General features: G+C 67.6%; 1 protein-coding gene across 1 annotated transcript in view; it reads left to right on the top strand.

Moving 5' to 3' along the window:
• The window catches only part of LOC139247556 (zinc finger protein 91-like), a 100,879-nt gene that overhangs the window by 18,781 nt on the left and 64,543 nt on the right, over window positions 1–17,555 (top strand). The gene's annotated exons all lie outside the window — the stretch shown is intronic.

Genomic DNA, 17,555 nt, shown 5'->3' with positions numbered 1-17,555 from the left:
CAGTGCGGCACTCCCTCAGTACTGCCTCTCCGACAGTGCAGCGCTCCCTCAGTACTGCCCCTCCGACAGTGCGGCCCTCCCTCAGTACTGCCCCTCCGACAGTGCGGCACTCCCTCAGTCCTGTCCCTCCGACAGCGCAGTACGGCACTCCCTCAGTACTGCCCCTCCGACAGTGCGGCACTCCCTCAGTTCTGCCCCTCCGACAGTGCGGCGCTCCCTCAGTACTGCCCCTCCGACAGTGCGGCACTCCCTCAGTACTGCCCCTCCGACAGTGCGGGGCTCCTTCAGTACTGCCCCTCCGACAGTGCGGGGCTCCCTCAGTACTGCCCCTCCGACAGTGCGGCGCTCCCTCAGTACTGCCCCTCCGACAGTGCGGCGCTCCCTCAGTACTGCCCCTGCGACAGTGCGGCGGTCCCTCAGTACTGCCCCTCCGACAGTACGGCACTCCCTCAGTACTGCCCCTCCGACAGTGCGTCACTCCCTCAGTACTGCCCCTCCGACAGTGCGGGGCTCCCTCAGTACTGCCCCTCCGACAGTACGGCACTCCCTCAGTACTGCCCCTCCGACAGTACGGCACTCCCTCAGTACTTCCCCTCCGACAGTGCGGCGCCCCCTCAGTACTGCCCCTCCGACAGTGCGGGGCTCCCTCAGTACCGCCCCTCCGACAGTGCGGGGCTCCCTCAGTACTGCCCCTCCGACAGTGCGGCACTCCCTCAGTACAGCCCCTCCGACAGTGCGGCGCTCCCTCAGTCCTGCCCCTCCGTCAGTGCGGCGCTCCCTCAGTACTGCCCCTCCGACAGTGCGGCGGTCCCTCAGTACTGCCCCACCGACAGTGCGGCACTCCCTCAGTACTGCCCCTCCGACAGTACGGCGCTCCCTCAGTACTGCCCCTCCGACAGTGCGGCGCTCCCTCAGTACTGCCCCTCCGACAGTGCGGCTCTCCCTCAGTACTGCCCCTCCGACAGTGCGGCGCTCCCTCAGTACTGCCCCTCCGACAGTGCGGCGCTCCCTCAGTACTGCCCCTCCGACAGTGCGGGGCTCCCTCAGTACTGCCCCTCCGACAGTGCAGTACGGGGCTCCCTCAGTACTGCCCCTCCGACAGTGCGGGGCTCCCTCAGTACTGCCCCTCCGACAGTGCGGGGCTCCCTCAGTACTGCCCCTCCGACAGTGCGGGGCTCCCTCAGTACTGCCCCTCCGACAGTGCAGTACGGGGCTCCCTCAGTACTGCCCCTCCGACAGTGCGGCACTCCCTCAGTACTGCCCCTCCGACAGTGCGGAGCTCCCTCAGTACTGCCCCTCCGACAGTGCGGGGCTCCCTCAGTACTGCCCCTCCGACAGTGCGGGGCTCCCTCAGTACTGCCCCTCCGACAGTGCGGCGCCCCCTCAGTACCGCCCCTCCGACAGTGCGGGGCTCCCTCAGTACTGCCCCTCCGACAGTGCGGCGCCCCCTCAGTACTGCCCCTCCGACAGTGCAGGGCTCCCCCAGTACTGCCCCTCCGACAGTGCAGGGCTCCCTCAGTACTGCCCCTCCGACAGTGCGGCGCTCCCTCAGTACTGCCCCTGCGACAGTGCGGGGCTCCCTCAGTACTGCCCCTCCGACAGTGCGGGGCTCTCTCAGTTCCGCCCCTCCGACAGTGCGGCGCTCCCTCAGTACTGCCCCTCCGACAGTGCGGCGCCCCCTCAGTACTGCCCCTCCGACAGTGCGGCGCTGCCTCAGTACTGCCCCTCCGACAGTGCGGCACTCCCTCAGTACTGCCCCTCCGACAGTGCGGGGCTCCCTCAGTACTGCCCCACCGACAGTACGGGGCTCCCTCAGTACTGCCCCTCCGACAGTGCGGCACTCCCTCAGTACTGCCCCTCCGACAGTGCGGGGCTCCCTCAGTACTGTCGCTCCGACAGTGCGGCGCTCCCTCAGTACTGCCCCTCCGACAGTGCGGGGCTCCCTCAGTGCTGCCCCTCCGACAGTGCGGGGCTCCCTCAGTACTGTCCCTCCGACAGTGCGGGGCTCCCTCAGTACTGTCCCTCCGACAGTGCGGCGCCCCCTCAGTACTCTCCCTCCAACAGCGCAGTACGGCACTCCCTCAGTACTGCACCCTCCGACAGTGCGGCGCTCCCTCAGCAATGCCCCTGCGACAGTGCGGCACTCCCTCAGTACTGCGTCTCCGACAGTGCGGCGCTCCCTCAGTACTGCCCCTCCGACAGTGCGGCGCTCCCTCAGTACTGCTCCTCCGACAGTGCGGGGCTCCCTCAGTGCAGCCCCTCCGACAGTGCGGCGCTCCCTCAGTACTGCCCCTCCGACAGTGCGGCGCTCCCTCAGTACTGCCCCTCCGACAGTGCGGCGCTCCCTCAGTACTGCCCCTCCGACAGTGCGGGGCTCCCTCAGTACTGCCCCTCCGACAGCGCAGTACGGCACTCCCTCAGTACTGCCCCTCAGCAGTACGGCGCTCCCTCAGTACTGCCCCTCCGACAGTGCGGCGCTCCCTCAGTACTGCCCCTCCGACAGTGCGGCACTCCCTCAGTACTGTCCCTCCAACAGCGCAGTACGGCACTCCCTCAGTACTGCCCCTCCGACAGTGCGGCGCTCCCTTAGTACTGCCCCTCCGACAGTGCAGCACTCCCTCAGAACAGCCCCTCCGACAGTGCGGCACTCCCTCAGTACTGCCCCTCCGACAGTGCGGGGCTCCCTCAGTACTGCCCCTCCGACAGTGCGGGGCTCCCTCAATACTGCCCCTCCGACAGTACGGCGCTCCCTCAGTACTGCCCCTCCGACAGTGCGGCGCTCCCTCAGTACTGCCTCTCCGACAGTGCGGCACTCCCTCAGTACGGCCCCTCCGACAGTGCGGCACTCCCTCAGTACTGCCCCTCCGACAGTGCGGCGCCCCCTCAGTACTGCCCCTCCGACAGTGCGGGGCTCCCTCAGTAGTGCACCTCCGACAGTGCGGGGCTCCCTCAGTACTGCCCCTCCGACAGTGCGGGGCTCCCTCAATACTGCCCCTCCGACAGTACGGCGCTCCCTCAGTACTGCCCCTCCGACACTGCGGCTCTCCCTCAGTACTGCCCCTCCGACAGTGCGGCACTCCCTCAGTACTGTCCCTCCAACAGCGCAGTACGGCACTCCCTCAGTACTGACCCTCCGACAGTGCGGCGCTCCCTCAGTAATGCCCCTCCGACAGTGCGGCGCTCCCTCAGTACTGCCCCTCCGACAGTGCGGCCCTCCCTCAGTACTGCCCCTCCGACAGTGCGGCACTCCCTCAGTACTGCCTCTCCGACAGTGCAGCGCTCCCTCAGTACTGCCCCTCCGACAGTGCGGCGCTCCCTCAGTACTGCCCCTCCGACAGTGCGGCGCTCCCTCAGGACAGCCCCTCCGACAGTGCGGCGCTCCCTCAGTACCGCCCCTCCGACAGTGCAGCACTCCCTCAGTCCTGTCCCTCCGACAGCGCAGTACGGCACTCCCTCAGTTCTGCCCCTCCGACAGTGCGGCACTCCCTCAGTACTGCCCCTCCGACAGTGCGGCACTCCCTCAGTACTGCCCCTCCGACAGTACGGCGCTCCCTCAGTACTGCCCCTCCGACAGTGCGGCGCTCCCTCAGTACTGCCCCTCCGACAGTGCGGCGCTCCCTCAGTACTGCCCCTCCGACAGTGCGGCGCTCCCTCAGTACTGCCCCTCCGACAGTGCGGCGCTCCCTCAGTACTGCCCCTCCGACAGTGCGGGGCTCCCTCAGTACTGCCCCTCCGACAGTAAGGCACTCCCTCAGTACTGCCCCTCCGATAGTGCGGCACTCCCTCAGTACTGCCCCTCCGACAGTAAGGCACTCCCTCAGTACTGCCCCTCCGATAGTGCGGCACTCCCTCAGTACTGCCCCTCCGACAGTACGGCGCTCCCTCAGTACTGCCCCTCCGACAGTGCGTCACTCCCTCAGTACTGCCCCTCCGACAGTGCGGCACTCCCTCAGTACTGCCCCTCCGACAGTGCGTCACTCCCTCAGTACTGCCCCTCCGATAGTGCGGCACTCCCTCAGTACTGCCCCTCCGACAGTAAGGCACTCCCTCAGTACTGCCCCTCCGATAGTGCGGCACTCCCTCAGTACTGCCCCTCCGACAGTGCGGCGCTCCCTTAGTACTGCCCCTCCGACAGTGCGGCGCTCCCTCAGTACTGCCCCTCCGACAGTGCGGCACTCCCTCAGTACTGCCCCTCCGACAGCGCAGTACGGCACTCCCTCAGTACTGCCCCTCCGACAGTGCGGCGCCCCCTCAGTACTGCACCTCCGACATTGCGGCACTCCCTCAGTACTGCCCCTCCGACAGTGCGGCACTCCCTCAGTACTGCCCCTCCGACAGTGCGGGGCTCCCTCAGTACTGCCCCTCCGACATTGCGGCACTCCCTCAGTACTGCCCCTCCGACAGTACGGCACTCCCTCAGTACTGCCCCTCCGACAGTGCGGGGCTCCCTCAGTACTGCCCCTCCGACAGTACGGCGCTCCCTCAGTACTGCCCCTCCGACAGTGCGGCACTCCCTCAGTACTGCCCCTCCGACAGTGCGGCACTCCCTCAGTACTGTCCCTCCAACAGCGCAGTACGGCACTCCCTCAGTACTGCCCCTCCGACAGTGCGGCGCTCCCTTAGTACTGCCCCTCCGACAGTGCGGCACTCCCTCAGTACTGCCCCTCCGACAGTGCAGCACTCCCTCAGTACAGCCCCTCCGACAGTGCGGCACTCCCTCAGTACTGCCCCTCCGACAGTGCGAGGCTCCCTCAGTACCGCCCCTCCGACAGTGCAGCACTCCCTCAGTACTGCCCCTCCGACAGTGCGGCACTCCCTCAGTACTGCCCCTCCGACAGTGCGGCACTCCTCAGTACTGCCCCTCCGACAGTGCGGCACTCCCTCAGTACTGCCCCTTCGACAGTGCGGCACTCCCACAGTACTGCCCCTCCGACAGTGCGGCGCCCCCTCAGTACTGCCCCTCCGACAGTGCGGGGCTCACTCAGTCGTGCCCCTCCGACAGTGCGGGGCTCCCTCAGTACTGCCCCTCCGACAGTGCGGGGCTCCCTCAATACTGTCCCTCCGACAGTACGGCGCTCCCTCAGTACTGCCCCTCCGACAGTGCGGCGCTCCCTCAGTACTGCCTCTCCGACAGTGCGGCACTCCCTCAGTACGGCCCCTCCGACAGTGCGGCACTCCCTCAGTACTGGCCCTTCAACAGTGCGGCACTCCCTCAGTACTGGCCCTTCAACAGTGCGGCACTCCCTCAGTACTGCCCTTCGACAGTGCGGCACTCCCTCAGTACTGCCCCTCCGACATTGTGGCACTCCCTCAGTACTGCCCCTCCGACAGTGCGAGGCTCCCTCAGTACCGCCCCTCCGACAGTGCGGCGCTCCCTCAGTCCTGCCCCTCCGACAGTGCGGCACTCCCTCAGTACTGCCCCTCCGACAGTGCGGCACTCCCTCAGTACTGCCCCTCCGACAGTGCGGCACTCCCTCAGTACTGCCCCTCCGACAGTGCGGCACTCCCTCAGTACTGCCCCTCCGACAGTGCGGCACTCCCTCAGTACTGCCCCTCCGACAGTGCGGCACTCCCTCAGTACTGCCCCTCCGACAGTGCGGGGCTCCCTCAGTACTGCCCCTCCGACAGTGCGGGACTCCCTCAGTACTGCCCCTCCGACAGTGCGGGACTCCCTCAGTACTGCCCCTCCGACAGTGCGACGCCCCCTCAGTACCGCCCCTCCGACAGTGCGGCGCTCCCTCAGTACTGCCCCTCCGACAGTGCGGCGCCCCCTCAGTACCGCCCCTCCGACAGTGCGGCACTCCCTCAGTACTGCCCCTCCGACAGTGCGGCACTCCCTCAGTACTGTCCCTCCAACAGCGCAGTACGGCACTCCCTCTGTACTGCCCCTCCGACAGTGCGGCGCTCCCTCAGTACTGCCCCTCCGACAGTGCGGCACTCCCTCAGTATTGCCCCTCCGACAGTGCGGCGCTCCCTCTGTACTGCCCCTCCGACAGTGCGGCGCTCCCTCAGTATTGCCCCTCCGACAGTGCGGGGCTCCCTCAGTACTGTCCCTCCGACAGTGCGGGGCTCCCTCAGTACTGCCCCTCCGACAGTGCGGGGCTCCCTCAGTACTGTCCCTCCGACAGTGCGGGGCTCCCTCAGTACTGCCCCTCCGACAGTGCGGGGCTCCCTCAGTACTGCCCCTCCGACAGTGCGGCACTCCCTCAGTACTGTCCCTCCGACAGTGCGGCGCTCCCTCAGTACTGCCCCTCCGACATTGCGGCGCTCCCTCAGTACTGCCCCTCCGACAGTGCGGGGCTCCCTCAGTACTGCCCCTCCGACAGTGCGGCACTCCCTCAGTACTGCCCCTCCGACAGTGCGGCGCCCCCTCAGTACCGCCCCTCCGACAGTGCGGGGCTCCCTCAGTACTGCCCCTCCGACAGCGCAGTACGGGGCTCCCTCAGTACTGCCCCTCCGACAGTGCGGCACTCCCTCAGTACTGCCCCTCCGACAGTGCGGCGCCCCCTCAGTACTGCACCTCCGACATTGCGGCACTCCCTCAGTACTGCCCCACCGACAGTGCAGCACTCCCTCAGTACTGCCCCTCCGACAGTACGGCACTCCCTCAGTACTGCCCCTCCGACAGTGCGGGGCTCCCTCAGTACTGCCCCTCCGACAGTACGGCGCTCCCTCAGTACTGCCCCTCCGACAGTGCGGCACTCCCTCAGTACTGCCCCTCCGACAGTGCGGCACTCCCTCAGTACTGTCCCTCCAACAGCGCAGTACGGCACTCCCTCAGTACTGCCCCTCCGACAGTGCGGCGCTCCCTTAGTACTGCACCTCCGACAGTGCGGCACTCCCTCAGTACTGCCCCTCCGACAGTGCAGCACTCCCTCAGTACAGCCCCTCCGACAGTGCGGCACTCCCTCAGTACTACCCCTCCGACAGTGCGAGGCTCCCTCAGTACCGCCCCTCCGACAGTGCAGCACTCCCTCAGTACTGCCCCTCCGACAGTGCGGCACTCCCTCAGTACTGCCCCTCCGACAGTGCGGCACTCCCTCAGTACTGCCCCTCCGACAGTGCGGCACTCCCTCAGTACTGCCCCTTCGACAGTGCGGCACTCCCTCAGTACTGCCCCTCCGACAGTGCGGCACTCCCTCAGTACTGCCCCTTCGACAGTGCGGCACTCCCTCAGTACTGCCCCTCCGACAGTGCGGGGCTCCCTCAGTACTGCCCCTCCGACAGTGCGGGGCTCCCTCAGTACTGCCCCTCCGACAGTGCGGCACTCCCTCAGTACTGCCCCTCCGACAGTGCGGGGCTCCCTCAGTAGTGCCCCTCCGACAGTGCGGGGCTCCCTCAGTACTGCCCCTCCGACAGTGCGGGGCTCCCTCAGTAGTGCCCCTCCGACAGTGCGGGGCTCCCTCAGTACTGCCCCTCCGACAGTGCGGGGCTCCCTCAGTACTGCCCCTCCGACAGTGCGGGGCTCCCTCAGTACTGCCCCTCCGACAGTGCGGGGCTCCCTCAGTACTGCCCCTCCGACAGTGCGGGGCTCCCTCAGTACTGCCCCTCCGACAGTGCGGCACTCCCTCAGTACTGCCCCTCCGACAGTGCGGCACTCCCTCAGTACTGCCCCTCCGACAGTGCAGCACTCCCTCAGTACTGCCCCTCCGACAGTGCGGGGCTCCCTCAGTACTGCCCCTCAGCAGTAGGGCGCCCCCTCAGTACTGCCCCTCCGACATTGTGGCACTCCCTCAGTACTGCCCCTCCGACAGTGCGAGGCTCCCTCAGTACCGCCCCTCCGACAGTGCGGCGCTCCCTCAGTACTGCCCCTCCGACAGTGCGGCACTCCCTCAGTACTGCCCCTCCGACAGTGCGGCACTCCCTCAGTACTGCCCCTCCGACAGTGCGGCACTCCCTCAGTACTGCCCCTCCGACAGTGCGGCACTCCCTCAGTACTGCCCCTCCGACAGTGCGGCGCCCCCTCAGTACTGCCCCTCCGACAGTGCGGCGCCCCCTCAGTACCGCCCCTCCGACAGTACGGCGCTCCCTCAGTACTGCCCCTCCGACAGTGCGGCACTCCCTCAGTACTGCCCCTCCGACAGTGCGGCGCTCCCTCAGTACTGCCCCTCCGACAGTGCGGCGCTCCCTCAGTACTGCCCCTCCGACATTGCGGCGCTCCCTCAGTATTGCCCCTCCGACAGTGCAGTACGGGGCTCCCTCAGTACCGCCCCTCCGACAGTGCGGGGCTCCCTCAGTACTGGCCCTGAGCAGTAGGGCGCCCCCTCAGTACTGCCCCTCCGATAGTGCGGCACTCCCTCAGTACTGCCCCTCCGACAGTACGGCGCTCCCTCAGTACTGCCCCTCCGACAGTGCGGCACTCCCTCAGTACTGCCCCTCCGACAGTGCGGCGGTCCCTCAGTACTGCCCCTCCGACAGTGCGGCGCTCCCTCAGTACTGCCCCTCCGACAGTGCGGCGCTCCTTCAGTACTGCCCCTCCGACAGTGCGGCGCTCCCTCAGTACTGCCCCTCCGACAGTGCGGCGCTCCCTCAGTATTGCCCCTCCGACAGTGCGGGGCTCCCACAGCACTGCCCCTCCGACAGTGCAGTACGGGGCTCCCTCAGTACTGCCCCTCCGACAGTACGGCGCTCCCTCAGTACTGCCCCTCCGACAGTGCGGCACTCCCTCAGTACTGTCCCTCCAACAGCGCAGTATGGCACTCCCTCAGTACTGCCCCTCCGACAGTGCGGCACTCCCTCAGTACTGTCCTTCCGACAGTGCGGCACTCCCTCAGTACTGCCCCTCCGACAGTGCGGGGCTCCCTCAGTACTGCCCCTCCGACAGTGCGGGGCTCCCTCAGTACTGCCCCTCCGACAGTGCAGTACGGGGCTCCCTCAGTACTGCCCCTCCGACAGTGCGGCACTCCCTCAGTACTGCCCCTCCGACAGTGCGGGGCTCCCTCAGTACTGCCCCTCCGACAGTGCGGCACTCCCTCAGTACTGCCCCTCCGACAGTGCAGCACTCCCTCAGTACTGCCCCTCCGACAGTGCGGCACTCCCTCAGTACTGCCCCTCCGACAGTGCGGGGCTCCCTCAGTACTGCCCCTCCGACAGTGCGGCGCCCCCTCAGTACTGCCCCTCCGACAGTGCGGCACTCCCTCAGTACTGCCCCTCCGACAGTGCGGGGCTCCCTCAGTACTGCCCCTCCGACAGTGCGGCGCCCCCTCAGTACCGCCCCTCCGACAGTGCGGGGCTCCCTCAGTACTGCCACTCCGACAGTGCGGGGCTTCCTCAGTACTGCCCCTCCGACAGCGCAGTACGGCACTCCCTCAGTACTGCCCCTCCGACAGTGCGGGGCTCCCTCAGTACTGCCCCTCCGACAGTGCGGCACTCCCTCAGTACTGCCCCTCAGCAGTAGGGCGCCCCCTCAGTACTGCCCCTCCGACATTGCGGCACTCCCTCAGTACTGCCCCTCCGACAGTGCGGGGCTCCCTCAGTACCGCCCCTCCGACAGTGCGGCACTCCCTCAGTACTGCCCCTCCGACAGTACGGCACTCCCTCAGTACTGCCCCTCCGACAGTGCGGCGGTCCCTCAGTACTGCCCCGACAGTGCGGCACTCCCTCAGTACTGCCCCTCGGACAGTGCGGCGCTCCCTCAGTACTGCCCCTCCGACAGCGCAGTGCGGCACTCCCTCAGTACTGCCCCTCCGACAGTGCGGCACTCCCTCAGTACTGCCTCTCCGACAGTGCGGCACTCCCTCAGTACTGCCCCTCCGACAGTACGGCACTCCCTCAGTACTGCCCCTCCGACAGTGCGGCGGTCCCTCAGTACTGCCCCGACAGTGCGGCACTCCCTCAGTACTGCCCCTCCGACAGTGCGGCACTCCCTCAGTACTGCCCCTCCGACAGTGCGGCGCTCCCTCAGTACTGCCCCTCCGACAGTGCGGCACTCCCTCAGTACTGCCCCTCCGACAGTGCGGCGCTCCCTCAGTACTGCCCCTCCGACAGTGCGGGGCTCCCTCAGTACTGCCCCTCAGCAGTAGGGCGCCCCCTCAGTACTGCCCCTCCGACATTGCGGCACTCCCTCAGTACTGCCCCTCTGACAGTGCGGCACTCCCTCAGTACTGCCCCTCCGACAGTGCGGCACAACCTCAGTACTGCCCCTCCGACAGTGCGGCACTCCCTCAGTACTGCCCCTCCGACAGTGCGGCACTCCCTCAGTACTGCCCCTCCGACAATGCGGCGCCCCCTCAGTACTGCCCCTCCGACAGTGCGGGGCTCCCTCAGTATTGCCCCTCCGACAGTGCGGCACTCCCTCAGTACTGCCCCTCCGACAGTGCGGCACTCCCTCAGTACTGCCCCTCCGACAGTGCGGGGCTCCCTCAGTATTGCCCCTCCGACAGTGCGGCGCCCCCTCAGTACCGCCCCTCCGACAGTGCGGGGCTCCATCAGTACCGCCCCTCCGACAGTCCGGGGCTCCCTCAGTACTGTCACTCCAACAGCGCAGTACGGCACTCCCTCAGTACTGCCCCTCCGACAGTGCGGCGCTCCCTCAGTAATGCCCCTCCGACAGTGTGGCGCTCCCTCAGTACTGCCCCTCCGACTGTGCAGCCCTCCCTCAGTACTGCCCCTCCGACAGTGCGGCACTCCCTCAGTACTGCCCCTCCGACAGTGTGGCGCTCCCTCAGTACTGCCCCTCCGACAGTGCGGCCCTCCCTCAGTACTGCCCCTCCGACAGTGCGGCACTCCCTCAGTACTGCCCCTCCGACAGTGCGGCACTCCCTCAGTACTGCCCCTCCGACAGTACGGCACTCCCTCAGTACTGTCCCTCCAACAGCGCAGTACGGCACTCCCTCAGTACTGCCCCTCCGACAGTGCGGCGCTCCCTCAGTACTGCCCCTCCGAAAGTACGGCGCTCCCTCAGTACTGCCCCTCCGACAGCGCAGTACGGGGCTCCCTCAGTACTGACCCTCCGACAGTGCGCACTCCCTCAGTACTGCCCCTCCGACAGTGCAGGGCTCCCTCAGTACTGCCCCTCCGACAGTGCGGGGCTCCCTCAGTACTGCCCCTCCGACAGCGCAGTACGGCACTCCCTCAGTACAGCCCCTCCGACAGTGCGGCGCTCCCTCAGTACTGCCCCTCCGACAGTGCGGCGCTCCCTCAGTACTGCCCCTCCGACAGTGCGGCGCTCCCTCAGTACTGCCCCTCCGACAGTGCGGCGGTCCCTCAGTACTGCCCCACCGACAGTGCGGCGCTCCCTCAGTACTGCCCCTCCGACAGTACGGCGCTCCCTCAGTACTGCCCCTCCGACAGTACGGCGCTCCCTCAGTACTGCCCCTCCGACAGTACGGCGCTCCCTCAGTACTGCCCCTCCGACAGTGCGCCGCTCTCTCAGTACTGCCCCTCCGACAGTGCGGCGCTCCCTCAGTACTGCCCCTCCGACAGTGCGGGGATCCCTCAGTACTGCCCCTCCGACAGTGCGGCGCTCCCTCAGTACTGCCCCTCCGACAGTGCAGTACGGGGCTCCCTCAGTACTGCCCCTCCGACAGTGCGGGGCTCCGGCAGTACTGCCCCTCCGACAGCGCAGTACAGGGCTCCCTCAGTACTGCCCCTCCGACAGTGCGGGGCTCCCTCAGTACTGCCCCTCCGACAGTGCGGGGCTCCCTCAGTACTGCCCCTCCGACAGTGCGGCACTCCCTCAGTACTGCCACTCCGACAGTGCGGCGCTCCCTCAGTACTGCCCCTCCGACAGTGCGGCGCTCCCTCAGTACTGCCCCACCGACAGTACGGGGCTCCCTCAGTACTGCCCCTCCGACAGTGCGGGGCTCCCTCAGTACTGCCCCTCCGACAGTGCGGGGCTCCCTCAGTACTGCCCCTCCGACAGTGCGGCACTCCCTCAGTACTGCCCCTCCGACAGTGCAGCGCTCCCTCAGTACTGCCCCTCCGACAGTGCGGCGCTCCCTCAGTACTGCCCCTCTGACAGTGCAGTACGGGGCTTCCTCAGTACTGCCCCTCCGACAGTGCGGGCCTCCCGCAGTACCGCCCCTCCGACAGCGCAGTACGGGGCTCCCTCAGTACTGCCCCTCCGACAGTGCGGGGCTCCCTCAGTACCGTCCCTCCGACAGTGCGGGGCTCCCTCAGTACTGCCCCTCTGACAGTGCGGGGCTCCCTCAGTACTGCCCCTCCGACAGTGCGGCGCCCCCTCAGTACCGCCCCTCCGACAGTGCGGCACTCCCTCAGTACTGCCCCTCCGACAGTGCGGCACTCCCTCAGTACTGCCCCTCCGACAGTGCGGCGCTCCCTCAGTACTGCCCCTCCGACAGTGCGGCGCTCCCTCAGTACTGCCCCTCCGACAGTGCGGCGGTCCCTCAGTACTGCCCCTCCGACAGTGCGGCGCTCCCTCAGTACTGCCCCTCCGACAGTGCGGCGCTCCCTCAGTACTGCCCCTCCGACAGTGCGGCGCTACCTCAGTACTGCCCCTCCGACAGTGCGGCGCTACCTCAGTACTGCCCCTCCGACAGTGCGGCGCTCCCTCAGTACTGCCCCTCCGACAGTGCGGCGCTCCCTCAGTACTGCCCCTCCGACAGTGCGGCACTCCCTCCGTACTGCCCCTCCGACAGTGCGGGGCTCCCTCAGTACTGTCCCGCCTACAGCGCAGTACGGCACTCCGTCAGTACTGCCCCTCCGACAGTGCGGGGCTCCCTCAGTACTGCCCCTCAGCAGTAGGGCGCCCCCTCAGTACTGCCCCTCCGACATTGCGGCACTCCCTCAGTACTGCTCCTCCGACAGTGCGAGGCTCCCTCAGTACCGCCCCTCCGACAGTGCGGCGCCCCCTCAGTACTGCCCCTCCGACAGTGCGGCACTCCCTCAGTACTGCCCCTCCGACAGTGCGGGGCTCCCTCAGTACTGCCCCTCCGACAGTGCGGCCCTCCCTCAGTACTGCCCCTCCGACAGTGCGGGGCTCCCTCAGTACTGCCCCTCCGACAGTACGGCACTCCCTCAGTACTGCCCCTTCGACAGTGCGGGGCTCCCTCAATACAGCCCCTCCGACAGTGCAGCGCTCCCTCAGTCCTGCCCCTCCGACAGTGCGGCGCTCCCTCAGTACTGCCCCTACGACAGTGCGGCGCTCCCTCAGTACTGCCCCTCCGACAGTGCGGCGCTCCCTCAGTACTGCCCCTCCGACAGTACGGCGCTCCCTCAGTACTGCCCCTCCGACAGTGCGGGGCTCCCTCAGTACTGCCCCTCCGACAGTGCGGGGCTCCCTCAGTACTGCCCCTCCGACAGTGCGGGGCTCCCTCAGTACTGCCCCTCCGACAGTGCGGGGCTCCCTCAGTACTGCCCCTCCGACAGTGCGGGGCTCCCTCAGTACTGCCCCTCCGACAGTGCGGGGCTCCCTCAGTACTGCCCCTCCGACAGTGCGGCACTCCCTCAGTACTGCCCCTCCGACAGCGCGGCGCCCCCTCTGTACTGCCCCTCCGACAGTGCGGGGCTCCCTCAGTACCGCCCCTCCGACAGTGCGGGGCTCCCTCAGTACTGCCCCTCCGACAGTGCGGCGCTCCCTTAGCACTGCCCCTCAGTACTGCCCCTCCGACAGTGCGGCGCTTCCTCAGTACTGCCCCTCCGACAGTGCGGCACTCCCTCAGTACTGCCCCTCCGACAGCGCAGTACGGCACTCCCTCAGTACAGCCCCTCCGACAGTGCGGCGCTCCCTCAGTACTGCCCCTCCGACAGTGCGGCGCTCCCTCAGTACTGCCCCTCCGACAGTGCGGCGCTCCCTCAGTACTGCCCCTCCGACAGTGCGGCGGTCCCTCAGTACTGCCCCTCCGACAGTGCGGCGCTCCCTCAGTACTGCCCCTCCGACAGTACGGCGCTCCCTCAGTACTGCCCCTCCGACAGTACGGCGCTCCCTCAGTACTGCCCCTCCGACAGTGCGGCGCTCTCTCAGTACTGCCCCTCCGACAGTGCGGCGCTCCCTCAGTACTGCCCCTCCGACAGTGCGGGGATCCCTCAGTACTGCCCCTCCGACAGTGCGGCGCTCCCTCAGTACTGCCCCTCCGACAGTGCAGTACGGGGCTCCCTCAGTACTGCCCCTCCGACAGTGCGGGGCTCCGGCAGTACTGCCCCTCCGACAGCGCAGTACAGGGCTCCCTCAGTACTGCCCCTCCGACAGTGCGGCACTCCCTCAGTACTGCTCCTTCGAAAGTGCAGCACTCCCTCAGTACTGCCCCTCCGACAGTGCGGCGCTCCCTCAGTACTGCCCCTCCGACAGTGCGGCGCTCCCTCAGTACTGCCCCTCCGACAGCGCAGTACGGGGCTCCCTCAGTACTGCCCCTCCGACAGTGCGGCGCTCCCTCAGTACTGCCCCTCCGACAGTGCGGGGCTCCCTCAGTACTGCCCCTCCGACAGTGCGGGGCTCCCTCAGTACTGCCCCTCCGACAGTGCGGCACTCCCTCAGTACTGCTCCTTCGAAAGTGCAGCACTCCCTCAGTACTGCCACTCCGACAGTGCGGCGCTCCCTCAGTACTGCCCCTCCGACAGTGCGGCGCTCCCTCAGTACTGCCCCTCTGACAGTGCAGTACGGGGCTTCCTCAGTACCGCCCCTCCGACAGCGCAGTACGGGGCTCCCTCAGTACTGCCCCTCCGACAGTGCGGGGCTCCCTCAGTACCGTCCCTCCGACAGTGCGGCGTTCCCTCAGTACTGCCCCTCCGACAGTGCGGCGCTCCCTCAGTACTGCCCCTCCGACAGTGCGGCGCTACCTCAGTACTGCCCCTCCGACAGTGCGGCGCTACCTCAGTACTGCCCCTCCGACAGTGCGGCGCTCCCTCAGTACTGCCCCTCCGACAGTGCGGCGCTCCCTCAGTACTGCCCCTCCGACAGTGCGGCACTCCCTCCGTACTGCCCCTCCGACAGTGCGGGGCTCCCTCAGTACTGCCCCTCAGCAGTAGGGCGCCCCCTCAGTACTGCCCCTCCGACATTGCGGCACTCCCTCAGTACTGCCCCTCCGACAGTGCGAGGCTCCCTCAGTACCGCCCCTCCGACAGTGCGGCGCCCCCTCAGTACTGCCCCTCCGACAGTGCGGGGCTCCCTCAGTACTGCCCCTCCGACAGTGCGGGGCTCCCTCAGTACTGCCCCTCCGACAGTGCGGCCCTCCCTCAGTACTGCCCCTCCGACAGTGCGGGGCTCCCTCAGTACTGCCCCTCCGACAGTACGGCACTCCCTCAGTACTGCCCCTTCGACAGTGCGGGGCTCCCTCAATACAGCCCCTCCGACAGTGCAGCACTCCCTCAGTCCTGTCCCTCCGACAGCGCAGTACGGCGCTCCCTCAGTACTGCCCCTCCGACAGTGCGGCGCTTCCTCAGTACTGCCCCTCCGACAGTGCGGGGCTCCCTCAGTACAGCCCCTCCGACAGTGCGGCGCTCCCTCAGTACTGCCCCTCCGACAGTGCGGCGCTCCCTCAGTACTGCCCCTCCGACAGTGCGGCGCTCCCTCAGTACTGCCCCTCCGACAGTGCGCCGCTCCCTCAGTACTGCCCCTCCGACAGTACGGCGCTCCCTCAGTACTGCCCCTCCGACAGTGCGGCGCTCCCTCAGTACTGCCCCTCCGACAGTGCGGCGCTCCCTCAGTACTGCCCCTCCGACAGTGCGGGGCTCCCTCAGTACTGCCCCTCCGACAGTGCAGTACAGGGCTCCCTCAGTACTGCCCCTCCGACAGTGCGGGGCTCCCTCAGTACTGCCCCTCCGACAGTGCGGGGCTCCCTCAGTACTGCCCCTCCGACAGTGCGGGGCTCCCTCAGTACTGCCCCTCCGACAGTGCGGCACTCCCTCAGTACTGCCCCTCCGACAGTGCGGCGCCCCCTCTGTACTGCCCCTCCGACAGTGCGGGGCTCCCTCAGTACCGCCCCTCCGACAGTGCGGGGCTCCCTCAGTACTGCCCCTCCGACAGTGCGGCGCTCCCTTAGCACTGCCCCTCAGCACTGCCCCTCCGACAGTGCGTGGCTCTCCCTCAGTACTGCCACTCCGACAGTGCGGTGCTCCCTCAGTACTGCCCCTCCGACAGTGCGGCGCTCCCTCAGTACTGCCCCTCCGACAGTGCGGCACTCCCTCAGTACTGCCCCTCCGACAGTGCGGCGCTCCCTCAGTACTGCCCCTCCGACAGTGCGGCACTCCCTCCGTACTGCCCCTCCGACAGTGCGGTGCTCCCTCAGTACTGCCCCTCCGACAGTGCGGCTCTCCCTCAGTACTGCCCCTCCGACAGTGCGGCGCTCCCTTAGCACTGCCCCTCAGTACTGCCCCTCCGACAGTGCGGCGCTCCCTCAGTACTGCCCCTCCGACAGTGCGGCGCTCCCTTAGCACTGCCCCTCAGCACTGCCCCTCCGACAGTGCGGCTCTCCCTCAGTACTGCCACTCCGACAGTGCGGTGCTCCCTCAGTACTGCCCCTCCGACAGTGCGGCGCTCCCTCAGTACTGCCCCTCCGACAGTGCGGCACTCCCTCAGTACTGCCCCTCCGACAGTGCGGCGCTCCCTCAGTACTGCCCCTCCGACAGTGCGGCACTCCCTCCGTACTGCCCCTCCGACAGTGCGGTGCTCCCTCAGTACTGCCCCTCCGACAGTGCGGCTCTCCCTCAGTACTGCCCCTCCGACAGTGCGGCGCTCGCTCAGTACTGCCCCTCCGACAGTGCGGCGCTCCCTCAGCACTGCCCCTCCGACAGTGCAGCGCTCCCTCAGTACTGCCCCTCCGACAGTGCGGCCCTCCTTCAGTACTACCCCTCCGACAGTGCGGCACTCCCTCAGTACTGCCCCTCCGACAGTGCGGGGCTCCCTCAGTATTTCCCCTCCGACAGTGCGGCACTCCCTCAGTACTGCCCCTCCGACAGTGCGGCGCTCCCTCAGTACTGCCCCTCCGACAGTGCGGCGCTCCCTCAGTACTGCCCCTCCGACAGTGCGGCGCTCCCTCAGTACCGCCCCTCCGACAGTGCAGCACTCCCTCAGTACTGTCCCTCCGACAGCGCAGTACGGCACTCCCTCTGTACTGCCCCTCCGACAGTGCGGCGCTCCCTCAGTACTATCCCTCCGACAGTGCGGCGCTCCCTCAGTACTGCCCCTCCGACAGTACGGCACTCCCTCAGTACTGCCCCTCCGACAGTGCGGGGCTCCCTCAGTACTGCCCCTCCGACAGTGCGGCTCTCCCTCAGTACTGCCCCTCCAACAGTGCGGCGCCCCCTCAGTACTGCCCCTCCGACAGTGCGGCACTCCCTCAGTACTGCCCCTCCGACAGTACGGCACTCCCTCAGTACTGCCCCTCCGACAGTGCAGCTCTCCCTCAGTACTGCCCCTCCAACAGTGCGGCGCCCCCTCAGTACTGCCCCTCCAACAGTGCGGGGCTCCCTCAGTACTGCCCCTCCGACAGTGCGGGGCTCCCTCAGTACTGCCCCTCCGACAGTGCGGCACTCCCTCAGTACAGCCCCTCCGACAGTGCGGCGCTCCCTCAGTACTGTCCTGCCTACATCGCAGTGCGGCGCTCCCTCAGTACTGCCCCTCCGACTGTGCGGCACTCCCTCAGTACTGCCCCTCCGAC

Source organism: Pristiophorus japonicus, unplaced genomic scaffold, assembly GCF_044704955.1.
Source record: "Pristiophorus japonicus isolate sPriJap1 unplaced genomic scaffold, sPriJap1.hap1 HAP1_SCAFFOLD_272, whole genome shotgun sequence".
NCBI lineage: Eukaryota > Metazoa > Chordata > Chondrichthyes > Pristiophoridae > Pristiophorus > Pristiophorus japonicus.
The sequence above is the reverse complement of the archived record's forward strand: the minus strand, read 5'-3'. Positions and strand labels throughout refer to the sequence as shown.